Consider the following 24698-nt stretch of genomic DNA (forward strand, 5'->3'; position numbering starts at 1 on the left):
AGCCTTGTGATTATTGCTATCACAGTCAACAGAACAATCTGGAAACAGCAGTACGCTAGTTTCAAACCTGGCGTCAGTCGTGACTTTTTCACTTGCTCTCCTCTGCTGATGCCATTGCCATGGAAAGCACCTGGTGATTCCAAGAGCAGGGTGAGAGGAAGGAATAGGAGAGCCCCCTAAGTTGAATGTGGGGGGGACTGTCAACCCACAGAACTAGTGAGTAATAATCATTTTTTAAGTTGCTGAGTTTTGTAGTACATAGTATTAGGTTCCTATTGCTACTGCCATGAGTCAGCACAAACTTATTGGGTTAAGAATAGCACACATTTACAGTTCTGGAGGTCAGAGTCTGAAATCTTTTGTTTAGCGCTGAAAATGATATCGCTATGTCTGCTAAAGCCCTGAGGGAGAAGTTCCCTAAAGTTCCTGGTTCCTGGGGATTTCCTTCCTTGTGTCACTCCAATGTGGTGTTCCTATTAACACATCTCTTACTTGTATACTCAAATCTTTCTCTGCTTTCTTCTTATGAAGACATTTGCCATTTACGTAAAGGATGCTGGGGTAATCTACCCACCAGAAGATTAACTGAATGACATCTACAGTTATCTTTGCGTATAGATTAACATTTATGGGTCCGAGAGATTGGGATGGGGATATGTTGAGAAGCAGGCATTATTCAGCTGACCACATTTGCTATGTAGGAGTTTATTTATTTTCACTTACTTAGCAAACTGACATTTTTTTAAAAAAAAGAATCAAAGTACAGGAGATTTTCTGTGCGCACAGATCAATTGAAAGAACTAGTAAGAGATGGTATTAGTTTAAAGTTAAGAGATGGTGTTAGTATACAAATGGAATATATGAAATTTGTTAGCCAATGGCTTTCACTCTAATGCAAATTTTACTACTTTTGTGAACTTGATCAAATTACTTCCCTCTTTCTGACTTAGTTTCCTTATCTGAAAAAAGTATAATCAGAACAGCATTTACCTCATGGGCTGTTCAAAGATTAAATGTATTATTAATATGAATAACGTGTTTAGAACATTGATAAGGCACAGAATAAGAGTCATATGTTAAATAATATATTTTATATTATATTTAAGTACTTCGTTTTATATATTTAAATTCCATGCAAACAGATTTTATGTTTTTCTTTTAACATATTTTAAATAAAAGAGAAAAGAACCCAGCATGAAGGATAGGATTCAGTGACAATCTGTCAGCAAAATTTAAAATGTCTGGCAAGTTCTGGAGGTGGTGAGAAATGGCAAAGTGGGAATAGTTGCGTCAATTGATTCTACTTTTTAAAGCAATTTGGCAACATCAAGCTGAATTCAGAAGAAGCCTGTTGCATGAGGTAGTGTTTCTGGGGTGTCCTCGGGCACCTCACTGTCAGCTCTACACGTGGAAGTGCACGTGGATCGTGGTGTTCTGGGCTGTGATCCCGTCGGAGGCTGAGTTCCTCGGGAGCAGAGTCTGACACAGGGAACAGGTGCGCATCATCTACCGTGGGCACACTGCACAGGAGAAGCTTGTGAGGAGCTGGATGGGGGATGTGAATTAGGATGGTGAAGGCAAGAGAAGATATGGTCTCAGGTAAAGTTGTATAGTTTTGGATGGTTCCCTGAAGGCCTTGGATTGTAAGTCACTTCGAACAGTCTCCGCTCGAGCAAGGGATGTTTTTTGTGTCGATGTGAGTAAGTCACAGGCTGGCATGTAATGTGGTAGGGAGGTGTCACCTTCTCAATCAGACCACTTCTGTCTGCCCAGGGAACTGACCGGAGGAAGGGGCAGTTGTGGGTTGTCAGTAATCAATGCTCACATTGGTTGTTGGTAGATGCACTGCCCAAATTGGAGAAATTTGGAAGGGGTAATCCAACTCCCCTAAAATATAATGTAGCCAAACCTAATATTCTTCAGTTACAGACTAGTTTAAAAAAGAAAGGCATAAGCAAGCTGTTGAGTTCTCGATTGTTAGTATGAATGAACTAGGTCTACCTGTGTTGCATGGATAAATTTTGGAGAATGGTATCTATATAAATAACATCACTTACTTATATGAATAACATAGGAAAATAATATTTATGTGCTATGAGTGTTGCCTGGCTAGTAGTAAAACGATTAAAACATAGATTTATACTAGTTTCATTATGACAGCAGTAACCTTTCAAATGGAGTAGATAGGCCTTCAGGTGCATTTAATAGCCTTTAAAATGTCTTTAGCTTAAATTTTTTATTAATATTTAATATACATTTTGGGGAGCATAATGTATTACTCCAACATATAGAAACAATGGAAACTGATCAAATCAGGTCACAAGCATAACTGGCATTTTCATTTCTTTTTTTTTTTTTTGGTATTTTGAATCTTTTAGTTCTTGTCTTCCAATTCTTTGTTACAGAATAGAATACATTACTATGAACTGTAGTCATCCCACTGTGTCATGGAACAAGAGAGCCTATTCTGTCTGAGTTTTGTGATACAGCCTCCCTCTGGCCCCTCTCCCCTTACTTCCCAGCCTCTACAAATCGCTCTTCCAAATTCAGATTGATTCATTTTAAACTGCCACATATGAGAGACAATGTTCAGTATTTGTCTTTCTGGCTCTCGCTATTTCATTTCACATAATGTTTTTTTAAAAATTTGCAATGCCTCATGTCATCCTTGTGTAGGATCTGTGCTGATCACATCTGTAATGTTCCAGTTTTAGTATGTGCATTGCCGAAGCAAGCGCTGCTTCTGATGTTTTATTCAGTGTGATTATAGTGTTCACATTCTGTTTGGCTGTGAACTTAATACATTCAAAACCTCATCTTCAGGTGCAGTGTCGTGGTCCGTAGGCTAAGCTTCTGCCTATGGTGCTGGCATCCCATATGAACACCTGTCCAATTCCTAGCTGCTGTATTTCCAATCCAGCTCCCTGCTTACGACCTGGGAAAGCAACAGAGGACGATTGAAGTTGTTGGGCCTCTGCGATCATATGGGAGACCTGGAAGAAGTTCCTGGTTCTTGGCATCAGATCAGCTCAGCTGTTGTAGCCTTTTAGTGAGTGAACCAGTGGACGGAAATTCTCTGTGTGTGTGTCCTTTCTGTAACTGCACCTTTCAAATAAAAATAAAAATAAATATTTTTAAAAGAAAACCCTCATCCCCTTAAATTTTCTGTGTATTTGAAGCATTGTGTATATAGGAAAGAAAGAAAATTCAAGGAATTTTGGTTGTGCTAATATGGAGTCACCTGGGAAGGAGTATTTAATTTCCTCACTTGTACCTAATTGTAGCTCCTGAAATCTAGGGCAGTTTATCTGTCAAGGAAATTATGTTTAGGACCCAGTTATGTCTTGTTTTGAGAACATTCAACCAGGACCTAGAAAAATCCAGTCTTAAATAATCCAATCAATGAATCTGGTCTCAGAGAGCTAAATGGAAGAGACGAACTAAAACAGGTTAACCCTAATAGCGTAATTTTGAACAGAGAAGCTTAGAAAATACTGAGTTCTTTTTTTTTTTTAAGAAAAAATATTGATTTGTTTGAAAGACAGAGAGGGACACATGCACATACGAGAGAGAGAGAGAAGGAAAATGGAGAGAGAGAATCAATATTCCTTGTGCTGGTTCACTTTGTGAAAAACCAGCTAGGGCTGGGCCAGGTTGAAGCCCAGAGTCAGGAGCTTCACCCAAGTCTCACATGTGGGTGGCAGGGACTCAAGCACTTGTTCCATCTTCTGCCGCTTTCTGCGCTGCACTGGGAGGACTTGTATCAGAAGTGGAGCTGCAGAAACACGAACCATTCCCATCTGGGATGCTGACCTACTGTGGAAGATGATGGCTGAATCTAACATGCATCAAGTAATGGACTAGTTTGTGAAGTCACAGATGAATGACAATTGTACCTATCTTTCTTTTAAAAATTATGTATGGTTAATTTATTCAAAAGGAAGAGAGAACAAGAGGTAACACTGTCTTCTGTAGGCTGATTCATTCCCCACGTGCCTATAACAGCCGGAGCGAGGCCAGGCTGAAACCAGGAACCTAGAACTCAGTCCAGGCATGGCAGGGACTACAGTACTGAGTCGTCACTGCTGCCTCCCAGCATGCAAATTAGCAGGGAATTGGACTGGGAGTGCAACTGAAAATCAAATGTTGGTGCTTGAGTACAAGGTGCAAGTTAACCACAGCACCCAATGTTTAGCTCCACTTTTAGTATCTTTAAGGAGCTAAGTGTCAAGTCAAAGTCTTAGGAGAGGGAAAATGTTAAAGAACTTGGAAGTATCAACAAATGCATTTCTGGCAAGAATCTGTTTTCTGATTTTAAAAAATCCCCAAATGATTTCTGTGGAACTGGAGTCCTCCAAAATGTAAAAAAGGAGATCGCAGCAGTCTTAGAAAATGCTGCCTGCTGTAATTCATTCTTGGAGATTCAGGTGCAATTTGCCTACAAAAATTACCAATATTATTTCTAGAGAAAAAAACTAATGGAGAAATTTTCTTCTTCTAAGATTATTTCATAGAAAAGTGCATTTGGAGAAGAAGCAGGAATCAAACTCACAGCACTCCATGAGTGGTTTGTGGAACTCATTCATCTGGAATTATATTTACATTATTATTTTTTTAATTCCTTTGAAATATATCTAAACATTTTTATTGATGTTCTTAATTAGACCCTCATTCTTGAGTTTCTTTCTATATTTAAATGTTTGGATTGTGCTTATAGTATTCATCAGAGGTTTAGTAGAATTATTATTGTTTGATGTTGTAGGGAGAATGAATACCCCGAGGTTTCATGAAAGTCTTTTTACTCCTACAAAATAGCAGGAAAGCAGAATGCTTGTAACAAGCATGTAGACCGTTGTACTTTTTACAACCCAACTTTATGACATCCCTTCCCTCCACCTCTTAATGTCTAGCATAGCGTTGATCTTCAGGCTTTTGAACAAACATGTCAATGGCTTTAAATCAAACTACATGTTGAAATATATGACTGTGTTACAACCATTTGCAGCTATCCGTTTAATTGCATCCTATAAAATGAACCAGGAGGTATAAGTTTACAAACATAACATCTGAGGTGGTGGTAAGATTCAAGTGAACTAGCACATGCAGTTTCAATTCCGCAATATAGAATCATGAAGTGCTTTAAATTTAATATACTGCTGACAAACTGTATCAGAGCATTACTGTGCATTCCCAATACATATTTTCAGCATTGAAGAACATGATATAGCTTTATTTTCTATATAATACTCATTCTTACACATGCATTTTTAACTTTTTTGCTGGTATGGTAGAATAATCAGCTGATATATTATCTCAATTTAAAGAATAAAAATAGTTTATCAATTAGGATATTTCTTGGTACAGATAGTTGCTACATGATTGTTTATTTGTTGCATCCTTTGAGTTCTTTAGTTTGATTACTATTCCCAGAAGTTTAAATGAAGTAAATAAAATATGGAATAATTAAATACAAAGCTAATTTATACTTAATGAAAGGTATTGATAATTTATTTTTCATTTGCATGATTACTTGTTTTCATAGATCTTTCCAGCTGATGAAAATTTCCCTTATGTGTGTGTGAATCTGGATCAGTCATTGATTTTATGGGTGATTTTGGACAAATTATGTAATGTTTTGGATTCCTTCCTTGTCTGTCAAACAGGAATTCAGTCACAGCCATTGTGGCTATTAAGCTATCATCCAACAAGTATTTAGAATTCAGGGGTACTTCAAAGGGGTCAGAGAAAAATGAAGTTAACAGATGAATTTATGTTGGTGCCCAGATTTTTAAAATCCATGCATCATTTGTCATAAGAGGCACTTCCCATGAATTGATAAAAAATAATTTAAGTATTTGCTTATTTGAAAAGGAGACAGGAGGGGGAGTGACATGGGATAGGGAACAAAAAAAGAGACCTTCCATCTGCTGGTTCACTTCTCAGATGGCTGCTACCACCCAGGATAGAAAGTCTGGGCTGAGGCCAGAAGTCAGGAATTGCTTCCACGTCCCCCACATGGATGGCAGAAATTCAGCTCCTTGAGCTTTCATCTGCTGCTTCATAGGCTCATTCATAAGGAACAGGATGGAAGCAGAGCAGCTGCACTCCAACTTGTGCTCCAGAATGGGAAGTGGGTGTTGAAAGTGACAGCTTCATCTCTTGTAGTACACACAGTGTACACACCATGAATGTTTTGAAGTGTCCTAATACGTGAAATATAGATACATAGCATACATAGGTATTAGCTGTTGTTACTTGTGAACTGGAATAACCATCAATTATCAGCAACACACGATTTCTTCTACCAAAGTCTATAATCAACAGTGCAGCATGATCAGGACTATTAGTCAACTCATACAAAGCAAATACTCCAAGTTAAATCGTTTTCCTAAGTGCTTACTTGGTTCTGTGAAAAAGTTTATGTAAAGACATTGCTTGTTTCCTTTTAAGCAGGGGATAGAAACTATTTCCTCATAATGAATGCAGGTTCTAAAAAATGCTCATAGTTTTGGGTCTCCTTTGAAGTCCATATGCTACTTTTCAGTTAGTATCAAGAGAACAAAAGCCCTCTGACTCACCTTCCAAACATTTCAGCAGCCACCGCCTAGTTCCTATCCCTCCCCCCACAGGCAGGTAGACTAGCAGGCAGCAGAGTTGCGAGAAAGGATATTGTTTTCTTTCTATCCTCCCATTTTATCAAAATGTTCTTTTTTTGTATACTTAATAGTGGCCATAAATTTATATGATTTTTCTTATGTTTTCAAGATCATACTTTGTAAGAGTAAAGTTACACAGAAACTTTGCTTGTTTCATTTTAAAAGAAGTTAAAGAAGTCAGACAATCATTCTAAAAAGTAGAGAAATGACCAGAAACAGTTCTGGCTACTGTGAACCATTTGAGTTTGATGCCTGTCTCTGGTTCCTGATTCTAGCTCCTGATTACAGCATCTTGCTGGTGTGGACTGCGAAGGCATTTGGGCTAGGTAGTTCAGGTGATTGAGTCCGTCACCGGGGTGGGGAACCTGGTTGGGGTTCTAGCTCTTGATGTCTGCCTTGATGGTATTTGGGGAATGAATCCGCAGATGACACTGCTCTCTGTCTCTCAAATTTGAAATCAGTCAATCAATAGTGTCATTAATTAAGGAATGGCTAACAATATTTAAAAATATGAAAAGATCTATAAAACCATTTCTTAAGTCTATAACACATATTCCTTAACTAAATTGGCAAAGATAAGATAAAGTACAAGTAGATTACCCACATTAATATGTATTTGGATGTACTATAAAAGCATTCTCTAAATCCTCATGGAAAACAGAATTAAAAGATAAATTCATTTTTAGTACAAAAAGTTTCTGAAATTCATGTAGTTTTATCATAATGTGTGTCTTTTGTGAACTTTTTGAAGGCCTTTTATACACATGGATTTAAAAAATTTACATTGGAATAACTTATCTTTTAATACAATTTGTAATGAACTGCCCTTGTACATAAAATTGTGTCCTTAAAAGTTATAAATTTATATGTGAATTTATATACTCATATGTCAGCCTCAGGAAAATGCTTAAGGCAAAAAATGAATAAAAGGAAGAGCTTTAGGCCAAAGTTGACAGGGAGGAAAAAGTAAACTTTTCTTATGATTTCTTCCTAATTTCCCTTATGTACTTGTGTGAGCAGCTAGGACAGACAATACCTACATTTGGAAGGAGGTACGGTATAGTGTCCACCTGTATCAAAACCTCCCACAACATCCCATAGATATGGGCAGCTACTGTGTACAAGTTAAAAGCAAAAAAGAGTGAAGCCTGGATTTGAAGGTTCTGGCCCTAAATTATCCAATAAAATATAATCAAATATCTAAGCTCTTCAGCATTTTAGTAAATTAGCTAAGTAATTACACTGACATAAATTCCCAGTTTTGAGGCTGGGGATGGGGGACTAATTTAGTGTGTCTGATGTTGGTATATACTCATCATATTAGAGATATATTTTGCTAATAGGATGGAAAGTGTCAACTAGAAAAAATATGGAGAAATACTCATGACAATTATTTCAGAGTGTTCTGTTGTTATAACAAACAATACTCACCTATAAATCTTATTTGATTCTTCATAACCAAACAAGTGACATGAACACAGAGTCCCCTTCAAGGTCATTGAAAATTCTGATCTTGCATTGGTTCCATGACATTGGAAAAAGCAATTACTTTTCTTCTGAATTCTAGAACTTTAGTAAGATTCAAAACTGGTAAGTTTTTGTTTGGTTTTGTTTTGTTTTAAATAGAAACTTAACTCTCACTTTAGCTTACCATTGGTTATTCCAAAATTCACTTTTTATAGGTTGATATAGTAACTACAAAATGGCCGGGTACAAAGAGGGTGGCAAGTGTGAGTTTGCTGTCTAAACCCCGTGAGAAGCAAATTTCCATGCCTGAGATAAAGTTTCAAAGAGATTTCTTTTCAATGTGTTTTCTTAGGAGGGCAGGGTTTCAAAGAAGAAACTTAGCAAAGCAAGGTAACTTTGATGGCATCATCAGGAGTTTTCAGTGATCATCTCTGACTAACACTTTGGCAGGATTATTCACATGTATTTACAGAGTTGAGAAATAATCTAATGCCACTTTCATTTCTTATTTTGAGAACTTCAGGACATGTAAAGTAATACAAAGAGGTCTGTAAATTCCATCTGAAGGGAGTTTAAACATTCTGTTTTAACTATCATGCTCCATTATTCCTGTTGCTTTTATGTAAAACAACATATTTAGAAATAATCAGGGAAGTGATTGCCCCAGAACTTGTAATTCAATATAATTCGAGGATGACTAACACAGTATTCTTGGGTATTAGGTTAGGAACTAAACTTGTTGACATGAGCAAAAAGAAAATGTTTCGAAGCCCCAGCTGTGGAACTCGATGGCATCTTGGAGACTGTGGCTTTGAAATCGCTTCATTTTATGACAGAGAAATCTGAGGACCAGGGAAATGAGGTGAGGTTGCCAGGAAAGTCAGCAGCAGAGCTGTGATGGTGCTCGGGGCCTGTAACCTTTGGCTATGCTCATTCAGGGAGAGTGCTTCAGGGAGTGGTCATGACGTTTAGTCACAGTTTGATTCTCAGTTAATTGCACATTCACTCCTATTTTTATGGATGTAAAACTATCCTGGATTGACATGTTTTGTTCCAGGTCAAATGGATATTAAGAAAAATGACAAAACCTTTAGTATTCAAACTTCCTTGTAATATTTTAAAATTATGTTTATTTGAGAGGCAGAAAGAGATAGAGGGAGAGACTGTTACCTAGTAGTTCACTTTCAGATACCTGCAATACCCAGGGCTAGGCCAGGCAAAAGCATGACCCAGAAACTCAACTGCATGAGCCTCCACAGTTGCCTCCCAGGGCGCACATGATCAGGAGAGAGGAGCTAGAGCTTGTACTCAAACCCAAATGCTCTGATGCGGGATGTAGCAACTGGAGGCTTAACTGCTAGGCCAAGTGCCTGCCCCCACTGTTCAGCACAGTCTATGCAAAGTCTGGGAAGCTGGCGCGAGGCAATTTGGAGATGTCATGTGTGTCCACGTGTGGAATCCCTCACACGTGGCACGTTAGTAACAGTAGCATGCTTGATGTTAGGATGCTGTTCCAGGCTCTGGGGAGATGCTGCATGAGATGTGGGGTTCAGAAAATGACACCCCAAAGTAAAGGCCTTGAAGAAGCAAAGCTTCTTTTTGATCTCCTTCCTTCCTACCTCTCACCCTGTGTCTTCCCCTGAGGTAGGTCATGGAAATGAATTCCTTTTTCTGAAGTCACATGAGTCATAGAAGCCATGACTACTTCCCCCCCTCCCCCAGAGCTAGCCATAAAACCTAAAAATAATATTCTGCTCCCAAATTGCAGTGTAAAACGTGGCCGCAAACACTCTTTGACCAACCTTGAGTGTGGATCAGAAGACCTTTATTCCCAAAAAGATTCCTTTCACCTACTTGAGAGAGAAGAAATCATACAACAGAGTAGCCAAGAAGAACCTAAAAAGACAGGCCAAGTCTGTTTCCATCAGCTCAAACCCTTTGTGTATTGATGACACTTTTTGACCATGAACACTTCTGAATTCTGCTCCCAATAGTTTTTGGATCTTTAGTTTGTCCATATTATGGATTCCTTAAGGTAGATTATAGTTTTTGGCTTATAACCATGTAACTCTAGTATCTGTTAAGTATATGCTTCTCTTTGGTTCAAAATACAAGAACCAAAGGGAACTAAATGATGTAAGTGGAGTTCTGTCCATGCAATGGTAACAACAGAGAAGTATGGAGCTGCATGAGGCTAGTATCATTTATGGTCAGAAAGCCCAGAGTAGACTCGGTATTCATTTGTGACAACTGCCTCATCCCAAGTTTTTGATCAAACGGTTCTCCTCTTTCCCTTTCTCTCCCTCTTTTTTAAAAAATTATTTTTTTTAAAAAATAACTTATTTTATAACTTTCTTTTATGTGCTTATTCTAGGTAGTATCAAATGTTAGCCCAAACATGGGGAGTGAATTAAAATTTTTTCTGCTCTAACTCTCACAGTAAGTGTGTATTCTCTTATTTACTCAGGCATGAGATTGAGGACGAATCAGTCGAGGAATACTTCCTTGAGTGCATGTTCTAAGTCGCTTAAAGTCTCCAGGGATTTGACCAGACATGGCATGATATATTTTAAAAAATTATAACCATTATATTTAACCACAGTCTAGCTGAGTGAAATGATCTGGTTATCTGTGTTTGGCCTGTACTGGCATTGGTCCCAACAAGACCAGCAGCTTGATCAGTGGCAGATGGAGAGGAAGGGGCAGTCATTAGGGCAGACTCATAACAGGGCCAGCCCTTCCCTTATTTGCAGGATGGAAACATCATCAACTGAAAAGTGTGACCTGTCATATTCTATCAGGATAAACACACATATACAGGCACCCCAAATGGGTGAAAACTCAACATCTTGGATTTTTCTTTGTTTCTACCCAGGATACTGAAAATAAATTTTTCATAGCTAGGAGTCATACTTTCTGGTATGCATTACTGCCAATATAATTATGAAGTGATCCTGGTTATGTAAATTTGATCCCTAAGCAATCAAATGTGATAGAAGACATATATAGATGTTGGCAGAGGTGAGTGTCTTTTTTGTAAACAGTACACATAATGTGTTTGTTGCTTGACTGTATTATTTAAAGGGGTGTAACTAACAGAATGTTACACTCTTTCTTCACCCCTGGGTTGAACAGGAAAAAGGTTGGTCTCATGGAAAGATACCGAGCTAGGACACAGGTCCCGGGTGCACCATGACCTGACTATGTGACCTCTGACAAGCCATCAGCCTCTGTGGGCCCCGTTTCCCTGAACCCTGTTCAGTTCTGAATTATCATGGTTCTGTGGCACATGACCATCAATAGGCTTATCGTCTGTTTTAGTCCATCCCAGGGAAGAGACCTCAGAGACAGAAGATTTCTTCCACGTCTGAGATAGCTTTTCTTTGCCCGAGGGGTGATTTTGGAAGCATGTAATGACTAGCAGAGAAGGAAAAAGCTTGGTGATGAGGCAGTTCAGGAGAGCAAGAGAGCTTCCCTTTTTGCTGTATGTGTGAGCTGCAGTCTTGTGACTGCTGGGCGATCCAAGGCAAAGAGTACATCACAGCAACTGACTCATCAGATCTCCTGGCTTCCAAAATCTGGAAGTACCCAGGCAGGCAACAGTGTAGGGCTTGGAGCTGTGGAGCGTCCTGCAGAGTGATAGAACAAACATGCTGAGGTCTAGGAGGGTCTGAAGTATGGAGTCAGAAAGCATACAATCTGGTGAAAGAGGACCTTAGGAAGAAAAGGATAGTAAGCACTGTATAGGTGATGAGTGGAAAAATGGACTTCGGATTATGGTACAAGAGAACAAATCCCTTTAAGGAAACATGCATTTGATAGGTTATATCAGATGAAATGCATACCCTTCAGATTATGAGTAGATGTGTTCATTAAATATAATAATGAACTTAAATTTTAGTAGTAGGATGAGCATCTCTCATATGAAAATTCAGTAACTTTTTGGGTGCTGATGTCACAAGTGGAGAATTCCACATCATGAAACTTTATCTCATTCACAAGTTACCAAGAATATTGTATAAAGTCATCTGCACGCTGTCTCTATAACGTGTATATGAAATATAAAATGAATTTTGTGTTTAGTCCTGGGTCCACTATAACATATCTCCTTGTGCATCAGTAAATCTCTCCCCTTCCTCCCACCCCTGCCAAAAATAAAAAATTTAAAGCACTTCTGATCCCAAGTATTTAGGATAACGGATAATGAGCCTGACTTCCCATTTCCTGGGATATGTACTAAATTTATGTACTAATTCTTTTTATCAAAATTAGAAGCATAAGATGTAGGAATAATTATTCAGTTTTGTAGATTGAAAAAATGAGGTCTAAATAGGAAATAAATTGAGATAATAAGTGGAAGGATGTGAGATGTGAACCTAAATAATATACTTCTGCACTATCCATGTTGGCTGTAGCTCTGAGTCAACATGGGGCTTCTGCTCCAGACTTGTTACCTCCCCCAAGCTGCAGCCATGCTGGTATGCTGGTTACTGCAGTGGTCTCCGGTTCTTAATTAAAAAAATCATTTTAATTGTACCCATTTATGGGATACCGTTTGGTAGCTCAGTTCACACACTCAATGATCAAATCAGATTATTTTTAGTTATTCCCTCTCTGAAGAGATTATGATATGATGTGTAGGAGTAGCTAAGTCTGTCTTCAGTCCCTAATCTCCTGCTTGGCCTTGGTCATACTTAATGGATGTGGGAGAGTCAGACCTTAGGGTCTTTCAAAGTCCCCTGGTCAGGACTGGCCATGGGACACAATTCTGGAGAAAAGATTGCAGTGAGAGTTGCAAAGATTTGCCTGTCTTGCATTAAAAAAAAAATACAAATATAGAACCAAAATGAGGCCACAAGAAAGAAGCAATTGGATTTCTATGGCTTTAACTGACACTGGAATAGGGACAGGGTACAGTATTGTGCTTTGAGAGAGAAAAAGAAAAAGGGGAAAGAGAATGCAAGAGGGAGACACACCATTTTAGGCTAAAGAGTGGAGAGCAGGAAGATCAAAGGATGCTGGGTACATCAAAGCAGCTCCTAGCTTCTTGCTGCAAGGCTTCTTGTTGGTTTGTTTAAAGCACCTTAGTGGGATTTTCTGTCACAAGCAGCAAAATACTTTCCAGACTGACACAATGGAAGCTATCCCGACTCTTGTGTCTGCTTGATTGTTTCCGCTCACTTTCTTTTCCTCTCTGTTTCCAGACACCAGAGGGCCCTAAGCACAGAGGAGTTTGTTTCCTCTCTGTTGTGATAGTCTAAATTATTGTGCAGTGGATTTCATTTCCCTCAGATCCTGCTGCGAGAGTGCATTTCCCTTAGGGCTTGCCCGTGTGACTTGCTTTGGCCATGGAACATTAGTGGACATGACATGGGCAGATGCTTTAAAGATGCCATTAGCAGTGGCTGATCTCTTGCATTCAGGGCACAATCAGGTCTAGGCCCCGGAATGAGCAGACATGAGTGAACTTGAATGAACTTGTAATTGGAGCACAGACCAGCTAGATGTCAGCTTGAAGCAGTCACCCAGCTAAGCCTAGGCTAATTTAGCCAAACCACATGTGACAAAGAAGATGAGAGGAAGATACTGTTACAGGGCGTTGAGATTTGTGAGTGTTTGTGACTCAGAATTAATGTAGCTATAGCTGATCATCACACCATGTAGGAGGAACTTCTCTTAAGACAAATCCTGAACCTTTTTTTTGTTTGTTTTTTTGAAAGTTACATATCTAAAAGTTATATAGTGAGAGAGAGGGCAAGAGAGAGAGCTCTTCCATCTGCTGGTTCAGTCCTTAGTGGTCACAACAGTCAGAGCTAGGGAAGGCCAAAGGCAGGAGCTTCTTCCAGTCCCTTCTTCCTTGGGTGGCAGGAGCCCAAATGAATTCTGTTTTTCTCATGGGTAGATCTGTATTTAAAAAGTTGTGTTCTAATTTTTTTTTTCATAAAAATCTTGTGGGAATAGGTTTTCTCTATTGTTATATAGATATTCATATACTAATTAATTTCTTAGCCAGAGTACCACTTAAAGAAAATTGTTGCTGCAGAAGGCATTGGGTGTGGTGGGCTAAGTCCCTCCTTGGGACACCAAAATCGCATATCAGAGTATTTCTGTTCCAGGTCCCCATCTTCCTGTCTATCTTCATGCTGATTCATCCTGGGAGGTAGTAAATGATGACTCAAGTGCTTGGGTTGCTGCCCCACCGCAGGGGAGACCAGAATGGGCTTTTAGAGCTCCTGGAGTTGGCCTGGCTCTGCCTTGGCTGTGATAGCATTTGGAAAGTGAATCAGTAAGTGGAAAGTCTGTGACTCTCTGTTGACCTACATTTCAGGTAAATGATAGTAAGCACCAAAACGTTTTCTGATCCCTGTCGTAAAGTCTCAGACTCATCTCTTCCCTAAGAGACATCTCTGTTTCTGTTGCATGTTCTGGAGAGGCAAAGCGTAATGAGAGCTGTGAATGTCCCCTCCTCTTCTGTCATTGACGAAGAATAGCCTGTACTACAGAGAAACAGTAGAGAACACAAATGGTGAACAGTTTTCATAAATCTCTTTATGGCTTTTGTTGTTATTGATTGGGAGGCAGAGAGACAGACAGCTTCTATCGGCTGATTCATTCCCTAAGTATCCACAATGGCTAGGAGCAAGACAGGGACTGGTAACTGGGATCCACTCCAGCAACTTCAGTCCAATCCAATATAATCACTTCCCAGTGGCTCTATCTTTAGATATCATCAACCATTAAAATCTATTAACAATTAGCATGAGACTTTAGGGACCTCGCTGTTAACACCTAGGCATTTGGGGTACATCCAAACTTAACATCCAAACAATAGCACTGATAAGTAACACTGTTCCATTGAAGAAGTCACAAGGTCAGATAGCAAGTTATTTCCAAGGAGTTTAAAAGAGTTTGGTGATCTCATTATTATCTTTGTGGTAACAAAACACCTCAGCAGATAAAAATCCACAAAATACTTTCTAAATTCCTCAATTGTGATAACACAGGTGATAGACACTGACAGAAGCAGCGACATCTTACCAGCTTCACAGGAATAGGAGATGGCCCCAAAGACGCTGTGCGTTACTACTCAGCTGGAGAGGCAGCAGGCAAAGTGAAGCTCTCTTGGGCCTACAACAGGGACAGGGAATGCTTTCTGAGGATGGGTAGCTATTCATTCTCCAGAGAAGTTGCAAGGATGATGTTGTTGTGAGAGGGAAAAGACCAGTGGAAACTTGGGTCGTTGCAGAGGAACTGAGATGAATTTGGGACTTGAGTGTCCTGGGGTGAGCAGAAGACTGGATGGGCTTATCTGCTGGGTAATGAGGAAGGTTTGCAGGACATGAGGCACAGGACACTTAGTCTTTGAGCTCATTGGTGAGTTGGTTGAATTGCATTTCGGGTGGGGCTCTCGGCCTTGTTTGGAAGACCTGCATAAAGGGACGGCCAGGGTCTAGATGAACGGTGTTGGGACAGTGGATTCCAAAGTTCCTCCTGCAAGACACTGCGCAGGATAGGATGAGAGGGAACGTGAGCTCACCAAACTGTGTGTAACACATTGCTGTCCCAGTACCATTCCATGTGGAAAGAGCTCCAGAGCCTGTGCTCTTCTGATATATGCCTTTCTTCAAGGGGTTCAGAAGACCTCTGTACCATGACCCAAGGGCTTGTGTCTACCCATGTTTGTATATTGAAGCTGTAATCTCCAATGCAATGGTATCAGCAGCTGGACTTTTGGGAGTTGATTAGATTAACAGGGTGATGGCTGACACCTTGATTATAGATTTTTCAAGACTCCAGAATTGTCAGAAATAAATTTGTTATTCACAAGATACCCAGCTAATGAGAATTTGTTGTAGTGTCCTGAATGGACTGACAAAACTGATTTTTGTGGATTTCTGAATTGTGAATTTATGTTTACATTACATTGTTTTCAACTAAAGAAGAAATGCTGAAGATGGAGACCATTACGTTCAGTGAAACAAGCCAATCCCAGAAGAACAAATATCGTATGTTCTCTCTGATGTAAGATAACCTTCATGTAAAATACAAACCAAAAAGATATATAGGTAAAAATGTTTACTTATAATCTCGTAAGTAAATAATGTAATGGAGATTAGAGTACCAGGAAATAAAGTACAGCTGTATGGATCTCTACTCCTGAAAAAAAAAAGGGCCCCCATAAAACTGTTAAATGTTCCTTGACAAGATACTAGATTCTGCACCATTGCCTAAACCTACAATGTCGTGACACACATAACAAGCAGAATGTTGGAGCTGTGACTACTGCAGCTAAAGGACTATATTATTGTAAAATACAGGGGCAAGCGGGGAGGGGAAAAGCAATGGATGATAGAGTAAGTCTACCATGTGGAAAACTTGAGTTGAGTTCCGGGCTCTTGGCTTTGGCTTTGCCCAACCCAGCTGTTGCAGCCATTTGAGGATGGAAGATATGTCTCTGTCTCCACATTTCTCTGTGACTCTGTCTTTTAACTAAATAAACAAATATTTAAAATAATAACAACTCAGTTCATGTTCTGGGTAGGAGGCACTGTGCGTGGTATTTTCACCACAGTATAAACTTTATGAGGACAAAGATCTGTGGTGGTTTCACTCATGTTGTATCCCAAATGGCTGGAACAGTATCTGGTAAACAGAAGGCAGTAGTATTTTCTGAGTGAAATTAAGTTATCAGCACAACCATCTGAGGTAGGCACCATGTTATAGATGAGAAAATGGAGCCAGAGGAATAAAACAATTTGCTGAGATTGCATAGCTAGAAAATGATAGACCTAAGTTTTGAGCCGGCCAGAATTGCTGCTTTAAAAAATTGTGAGAGCAGTTTATATAAAAACAAAGAAAGAAAATTCTGCAAAATGAACTACACTTGGATAACCTTGCTTTTGGAGAACTAAGCCTTGAATCCTTTACCATATTCTCACCACATGCAGAGTTGACTTAACAGCGTTAGGTGTTGTTATTTTTCTTTTTGAGTAACTTACATTTGCCACACTAACATTTTATGAATTGTGAGCTATTTTTTGGTCTTTAAGAATACACTTCATGTTGTTAATCCAGATGGCATTTATCGAGACTGCCAAAATACACAAACAGCATAAAATATTAGCATAGCATTTTGAAGGGAAAAATAGTTGCTTTCTAAAAACCCAATAATTCAGTTCTGTGGAAACCTAAAAATGCAAATTAGTAGCATCTTACCTATGGGTCATTAGATACACATGCTCCCTTTAAAATATCTGCTGATGATAGGTTTTTGCTTTACTTGAAGGGAAATGGAAACAGAGAAGTTCTAATGTGACAGGTGTCCTGCACCAGTAACTTTTAAAGGCAGGTTACAAGGCCAAGTTTTTCTATCTCCAAATCCAAGCTTGCAACTATTGCATAGCACTGTACTTTAATACTTGTATGTCATCTCACAAAATGTAATTCCTTGTGAGCAAGAGCAGTGTCTTGCATTGCTTGATAGCTAAAAGTGATTAAGGACAAGATTTGTTCAATTTAAATATTCAGCTGAACTATGTTGGATGAATGGATAGTGAGATCTGCTTAATGATCCCCCAGAGGACTTGAAGAAATTGAAACTCCCATATTTACCAAATAATATGTGCTTGGACTTAAGAAAATACAGCTGCTTAAGTCACTTGACTTGAGCATGATACTAATGAGGCCAAGGTCATAGGTATAACTCCCTTGTGGACGTGTTCACATTGCACTGTTTTCATGCTCTCAATCTTAGACAGGATTTCTGGCAAATGTAAATATATACACTTGGTCCCAAGGGAACCAGTGAAAGAAAAAAAACCAAAAGAAAAAAATCAGTGCAAATCCATCACTACTGTTGTAAAAACACCTTGAACAATATTGGCCACTTCTGGTAGGTCATTGATGTCATTATGTTTACTTATGAAGAATGGCTCATAAGTGTGATGTTTCCTGTTTGGATTTATTATACTAAAGCCCCAGTTAGAATGTGTGAACCTTAACTATAAAAAGACTTACTTGCTTAAACAAAACGTTAAAATTAAATATCAAGAGAGAACACACTTGACTCACTTAAAATTAGTTTGATATTTATACATAAAATGTCTTTACTAAATTGAATTATTCTTGAGCACTTTCCTGATCACTGAGAAATGCTTTTGAGGGGTGGGTGCCATCCCACCTGTTCCACCTTGGAGTACCTGGGTTTGATACGCAGCTCTAGCTCACAGTTCTGGCTTCCTGCTCCTGGGACTCCTCAGAGGCAATGTTGGTGGCTCAAGGAACTAAATTCTTGCTGCTAGTTTCTGGGAGACCTGAAGTGAGATCCTGGTTCATGGCTTCTGTGCTCTGGCCATTGTGGACTTTGGAGAAGGATAACACTGGATAGGAGTGTTTATCACTCTCTCTGTCTCTCTCTCTCTCTCTCTCTCTCTGTCTCTGTCTCTCTCTCTCTGCTAGCTCTGCCTCTCAAATAAATTAAAAAAAAAAAAAGAAAAAAAAGAAAAAAGCTTCTGGAAAAAAATGAGGTGGAAGAAAAGGAGAAAAGGTAGAATATGATTTATTGTGGTGAAAATGTTATGATGGATTTGAATCCTGTTGTCTGTGATCTGAGAAAATTTATTTAGTTTCTCTATTTCTCAGTGTTTTATCGATTGGGTAATCCTAAGATCCCAATAGAGTTGTTCTAAGCATCTAATGTAATGGTACATGTGATGACTCTTTCATACAGCTATCTTTAAAAAACATTTTATTCCTTTACTTATTCTCAAAGCACCTCTGGCTTCATTCTTCTGACTATAATTGAGGTGACTAATCAGAGGTACTGTTGTGAGAAAAATGGTAGCATTTAAATATTACCTGTGTTTTCATATTAGCATTAAACTACATAGTAAATAGTTTTGTTCTAAAAATTCTTAGAATTTCCATTGTTTTATGTTCTCTCTGCATGTGCAAAAGTTATTTGAGAGATTCAACTTCCTGTAGTTGTTTTGCCTTTTATTAAAGGATGAATTTTTAAATTTCCCGATAAATGACATTTTCATTCGAAAAATTGGCCTTTCCAGGAATACTAACTGTTCTCAAAAGGGACTTTGGAATACAGAGTTTTCATGGTAGTATGTGCTAGAAGAATCCCCTTTGGGCCTATTCAACAAGACACAGCCACGTTTATTCCTTATCTGCAAACAAAATTCTAAGGACAGATGTGCATCAGGTTGAGCTGCTGCCTGCTATCCTGTATCAGAGTGTTGGTCTGAGTCGTGGCTACTCTGTTTCGGATCCAGCTTCCTGCCAGTGCACTTGGGAAGCAGCAGGTAGATGACTCAACTGCTTGAATTTTTGCTACTGTTATGGAGGATCCAAATGGAACTCCCAGGTGATGACTCTGGCCTGTTCCAGCCCTTGTTGTTGCAGTCATACAGGGAATGAACCAGGGGTGGAAAATGCCTCACAGTCTCTCTTTGTCACTCTCTTTCAAATAAATAATAAGGAAGTCTTTCCTTTTTAAAAGAAAGAAAAAAAGAATCTATATGCTTGCTCTAAAAAAAAAAAAAAGATAAACTTCAGGATGGCATTATGCAGTTGTGTTCATTACATTCTTTATAGCATCAGTATCATATTCCTCAGCAAATAGATCAGTTGGCATTTTGGGAAAATTAGACTGGCCACAAACTCCAAAGCCAAAACGTTTTAGTTAATGAAGGACCCAGTGCTTTGGTAGGTAAGGTGTTTGGAATCATTCACAGAGAAGGAATCAGCTGGTGACTACCCATTGCTCTGTTTCTAATAGGCCTGGATTCTAAGTGGGATCTATTAATCTCTGTTATTCATCCTTGCATTTTTCTGTCTGATGTTGCTCTTAGAACATTCAGCAGAAGGAAGAATAAAAATGGAATCTATAGGGGGAGGGATTGGGCAAGTACATGAAATAAATGGAAGAATTGGGAAAAAGCATCAAAGGAGAAGCATTAAGATGAAGAATTTATGTTATACAATTTGTCATGAGTTGTATTGACCAATAAAGAAAATGAAAAGTTTGTGGGTTAATATTTTAAACTCATAGCTGGAATTAGAAGCCAGTAGATCAATGCCAGGAGCCAGAAAATGTACTTTGCAATTAGCAGGAGGTGGAAAAATGTGAGCTGGTTAATCAGCTTCAGAACCTACCTTGATTCAATTTTTGCATTCTGATCAAGTGGTTTCAAACTGGTTATCATTTACTTTTAAGTTGCTGTTGCAAGAAGTTTGCTGTAAATAGAAGTCTTAATTGCACAGACTTGAGCCAAGCACGCATGTTGCATTCTGGGTATATTTGTCTTTTGCCAACAAACCTGCTCCTGCTGTTCTTACTCAGTCCTTTCCTGGGTGTGAGTTATCCATCTCCTGAGCTCTCTGCAGTGTGTGTAGGAGTGAATGGGTGTGTGTGCATGTGTGCATGTAGTGTGAGTGTGTGTAGATTCTTTTAAATGAATACCATGCACTCAAAACAATACATTTTATTTGTTCCTGAAGCTTCCAGTCTCATCTCCCCAAATGAGGAAGCCTACTGTACTAGCCTAATGAACCTCTCATCTGTTATCATATTAATTCTTTCCTTGATGATTTTCGTTTCTCTTATTTTATGATTTTCCATAAAAAGAGTAAATTGTTTAGCTGTTGCATTGTTCTCTACCTCCACGTCAAGCCACTGCTTGTCACTGACTCAATGAGCTGTAAACCAAGAAAACGTCCATCCCAACATAATATGGGGGTGGATTTGTTAGGTCTCAGGTTGGGGCAAGACTCAAAGCTGCACTGAAACTAAAATGTCCTAATCATGAAAATCTAACTGCATGTGGGCTTCCAGGAAATCCTTGGAGTGTGCATTTGGTAAGTTATGTAAAGAACTGTGAAGTGGTTTGGGCACAGCAAATACCAATTAGCAAGAGGTGATATAGTGTTTTTATTATTTTGTTTAGTGCAGTTTGCTATAGGTATTTTCCTGATGTACTCATTTCAGTCCCTCTGGGATCAGCAATACATGGACGAATTAACACAAACCTTTGATTCAGTGAATAACTGAAGGGGAAGACACTTTTGTCCTAATTCCTCCCTCAAGGGAAGATTTAACTTGCAAAGCCAATTCACTGATGACTGTTTACTTCAAAGTTGCTTTATTTTATTAGGATGTGTAGTATTCATCGCTTAGACAACTAACTCCTTGGGAAGGCAGTGCCAATACAAAAAAGATAAAATTCAGAATTCAGTATTGAGAGAATATCATTCAAATACAAGAAGCACTGCTGAGACAGCCAGCCTTTTGGTTTGTGTGTTAAATGGGTCTCAAATGCCAAGCAGCATGACATCAGAGAGATTTCTTTTGATATACATGTATGTTCCTCTTAAATGAGCTGTTTGTGTATTTGCTGGGCTCAGAATTAATGTCTCTGTGAGTTGATAATAACCAAATATCTTACATTATTTCCATCAATTAAATGTATTTTTCCCATAGTCAGGTCTAGGATCACAGAGGAGAACCCTAACACATAAATCTTGTGTGAGCATAAATGAGCATAAAAAGAAACACGGGGATCATGAAATGCAGTCCTGATGTTCTACTCCCAGGTTACCACTAGTGACCACTACACCTGCAACCTCCAGAGGATAAACAAGCACAGCCATTCCTTTTTTTTGTTTGTTTGTTGTTCACACGCAAAGGATTCAGCTTGCATTGCCAAGCCTCAAAACCTGGCCCATCTGATCATGGAAGCTGCATGTTTAAGCAAATGCAATATGGTCTTAGATACTCTTCTTATTTAATTGGGACTATTTAGGTGCTCTTTTTACACCTTTCTGTGTCTGCTCTAAATAAAGCTCTTCAGAAAGAATCAGAAGTATAATAGGAGGGGAAGAGACGGGTGATAGCTTCCTTCTTCCGTGTAAACCTCTCGTCGGGTTTGGACCTGAGCTGAGTCGCCGGACACAGGCGGGCAGACAGCATCTATGCCAGCAGGGAACTCACCATGTCATGAGGGACTTCTGCTTCCTGTTTTCAGTTTCACTCGAGAGGCCAGCATTTTGAAAAATTTGAGGCTGCAAAAGAGGGCAGATTTTTTTTTTAAAAGTACAAAATAAATAGATACAGATAATTTAAGCATATACATATATTCTGATAGATGAACTTTATAATGGAGTCTAGCATACGGGGAAGCAAAGATACATTATAGTATACATCTCTATTCCCAAATAAAAGCACAGCTCTCAATGAAACATTTAAATATGACTTTAACCTTTTTTTAACCTTTGTCTGTACCTACCATGACACACTTGAATAGCAGAAAGTTAAACTTGTAACGGTCACTAACAGACTTTACTACTGTGATAATATTTAGAAAAATGATATGAGGGGAAGACGGAGGGAGAGGAGGAGAAGGGAGGGATCCTTTTATCTACAAAATTGAGTTGTGGAAAATTAAAAAAAATAAAATTTCATCTCCCCAACTGATAAACAAACAGAAACAACACCAAATAACAAAACTGATAGATATTTGGGGGAATACTCGATTTTGTGGCTTGGAAATCAGAAGTTATTTGAAAAAGAAAATTATTTTCCTTCCAGGTGTTCACATTTACTATCAAGTGTGTGCTTTTGTCAGGCGTGAAATGGGTTTAAACAAAGGCTCCTCACAAAGATTAACACTCTGGACAGAATTTTGGGTTCCCTTATCTTTTAGAGTTAGTTTTACATTGATGTTCTTAACTGTGCGGATTTGGACTTCATAAGTGGAGACACTCATGTTTTTAAAAACTGGGGCACTCAATTATATATTTTTTTTACTCTTTTACAGATTACAAAGGAGTAGTTTTGTTATTGCTACCTATTTAACATCCTCACTTAGAAGCAATTCTTCCTTCCACTACCATCCATTAGGTTTTAGATGCACCCCTGGGTCTTTGCAATGCACTTACTTATAGGCCATAGAAGTCTTAACTGCTGCCTGAGGTGCTGTGCGTTCTGTAGCATTTGAAACAGAGGATCCACACCGTCCGCCTGTTCAACTGTTAATGTTACCCTTGCTAAGGTCTTGCATGCTCCTGAATTTTTTCTTGTTCTACCTTAGTAAGGATCATGCTGGTCATCTGTTGGGCATCCTTACTTGGTAGAGTAGTTCAGAGTAGAAGTGGATGGCTATAGAATCTTACTGATGTCTTAACCATGGCGACATGATTCCTGCCCAGAAGTTTGTGAGATTAGAAATCTGATCATATGTGTTTCCAAAACTGGCTGGATAATCTTTACTGCCCCCACCCTCAAACCAGGGAGAAAATTTCACCAGAAATTGATGATTATTGAGTGGCTTAAATAAATTGCCTTGGCATATGGATATTCCCATCTTCTGGTCAACACATGCTCTCTTGCAGGCAAAGTGTATGAGGAAGACAAGCTGCTATCAATAGGGTACATAGCATTTGGGGCGAGAAAATGAGGAACTGGTTTTTCACAGTGACCATGTGTATTTCAGTAGGGATTTGGGAAGGGTGAGTTTTGTGGACTGTGCTACACTTCTGCACAGGTAGCTCAGATGAGCACTGCCCGTTGTTTGTCATGATGACCCTCTTTCATCTGTGCCCCCGTATTTAGTATCTATAATGACATGGTTCACTTTGGCCCTCTTCACATCTTGCTCAAATTTCCTCCTCCTTATTCCTTATGAATGGTCCTTCTTTAGGGTCCAGTCATATTTTAACATATGGAGGAACTCTTTTACCCTATATGTAATTCAGTTTATATAATTCTCAGCTGCAGTCTTTTTTCCCTCGCAAATTCCAAAGGAAATTCCCTTCCCTTCTTTCTTCATGTTATCCCTCATGGATCCGTGGCATGCTGTCCAAGGATTTTGAAGGCACATAATTTCAGAAGCAGAGTTCCTCTTTGTCTCTGACCCATGAAATGAATAATTATAATATGCCTCCTGAAGTGACTTTAGTAAGCTGGCTGATTTCCAGATCTCATTTGTGCCCCCCTTCCCTTGTTCTTCTGGGTCCAGACCTTTTTATCTACTGCTTACTAGGAAAATTCACCTGATGTCTCACTAGTAACTTAAAATGCTCTGTAAGTGAATATTGTCACTCTGTAATCCCATGTTCCTACCTGTAAGAAGATGTTACAAGGTGTTGCGTGGTATTCTTTCATAGCTCAGAGCTGATTGGTTCGCACCCTAAAAGCACGGAGCACACTGTGCAGGGTCTAGCACCTACCTTTGGGTTCCTGGAAAGCTTGTGAACTCTGCTCTGTCCCAAGCCTTTTCCCACATGCGCAGATTCTCACTGTCTCCATCTCTCCCCAAGCTCCTGCAGCCAGAGGAAATCATTAAGCTTAGTCTGGAGACATTCAGTGATGACTCCATTCATTATCTTTCCTCCTTATATGAGGACTAACAAGGAAGAATGGGCAATGAGGATGGAGTTGTGTATGAAAGTGAACAAGCCTGCAAACTCAACCTCAGCTTGCTGGACTGCATTTTTCACAATAGGATGGTGGGAAAGGATGTTTATAAGAAACCTCCACACCCACATGAGCCTAAGGTTTCCGAATTA

General features: G+C 39.1%; 1 pseudogene; it reads right to left on the reverse strand.

Moving 5' to 3' along the window:
* Positions 1-2641: 2641 nt before the first annotated feature.
* LOC118760266 (U6 spliceosomal RNA) lies at positions 2642-2736 on the reverse strand (annotated as a pseudogene).
* Between the last annotated feature and the right edge of the window lie 21962 nt (positions 2737-24698).

This window comes from Ochotona princeps, chromosome 25 (genome assembly GCF_030435755.1).
Source record: "Ochotona princeps isolate mOchPri1 chromosome 25, mOchPri1.hap1, whole genome shotgun sequence".
Taxonomy (NCBI): domain Eukaryota; kingdom Metazoa; phylum Chordata; class Mammalia; order Lagomorpha; family Ochotonidae; genus Ochotona; species Ochotona princeps.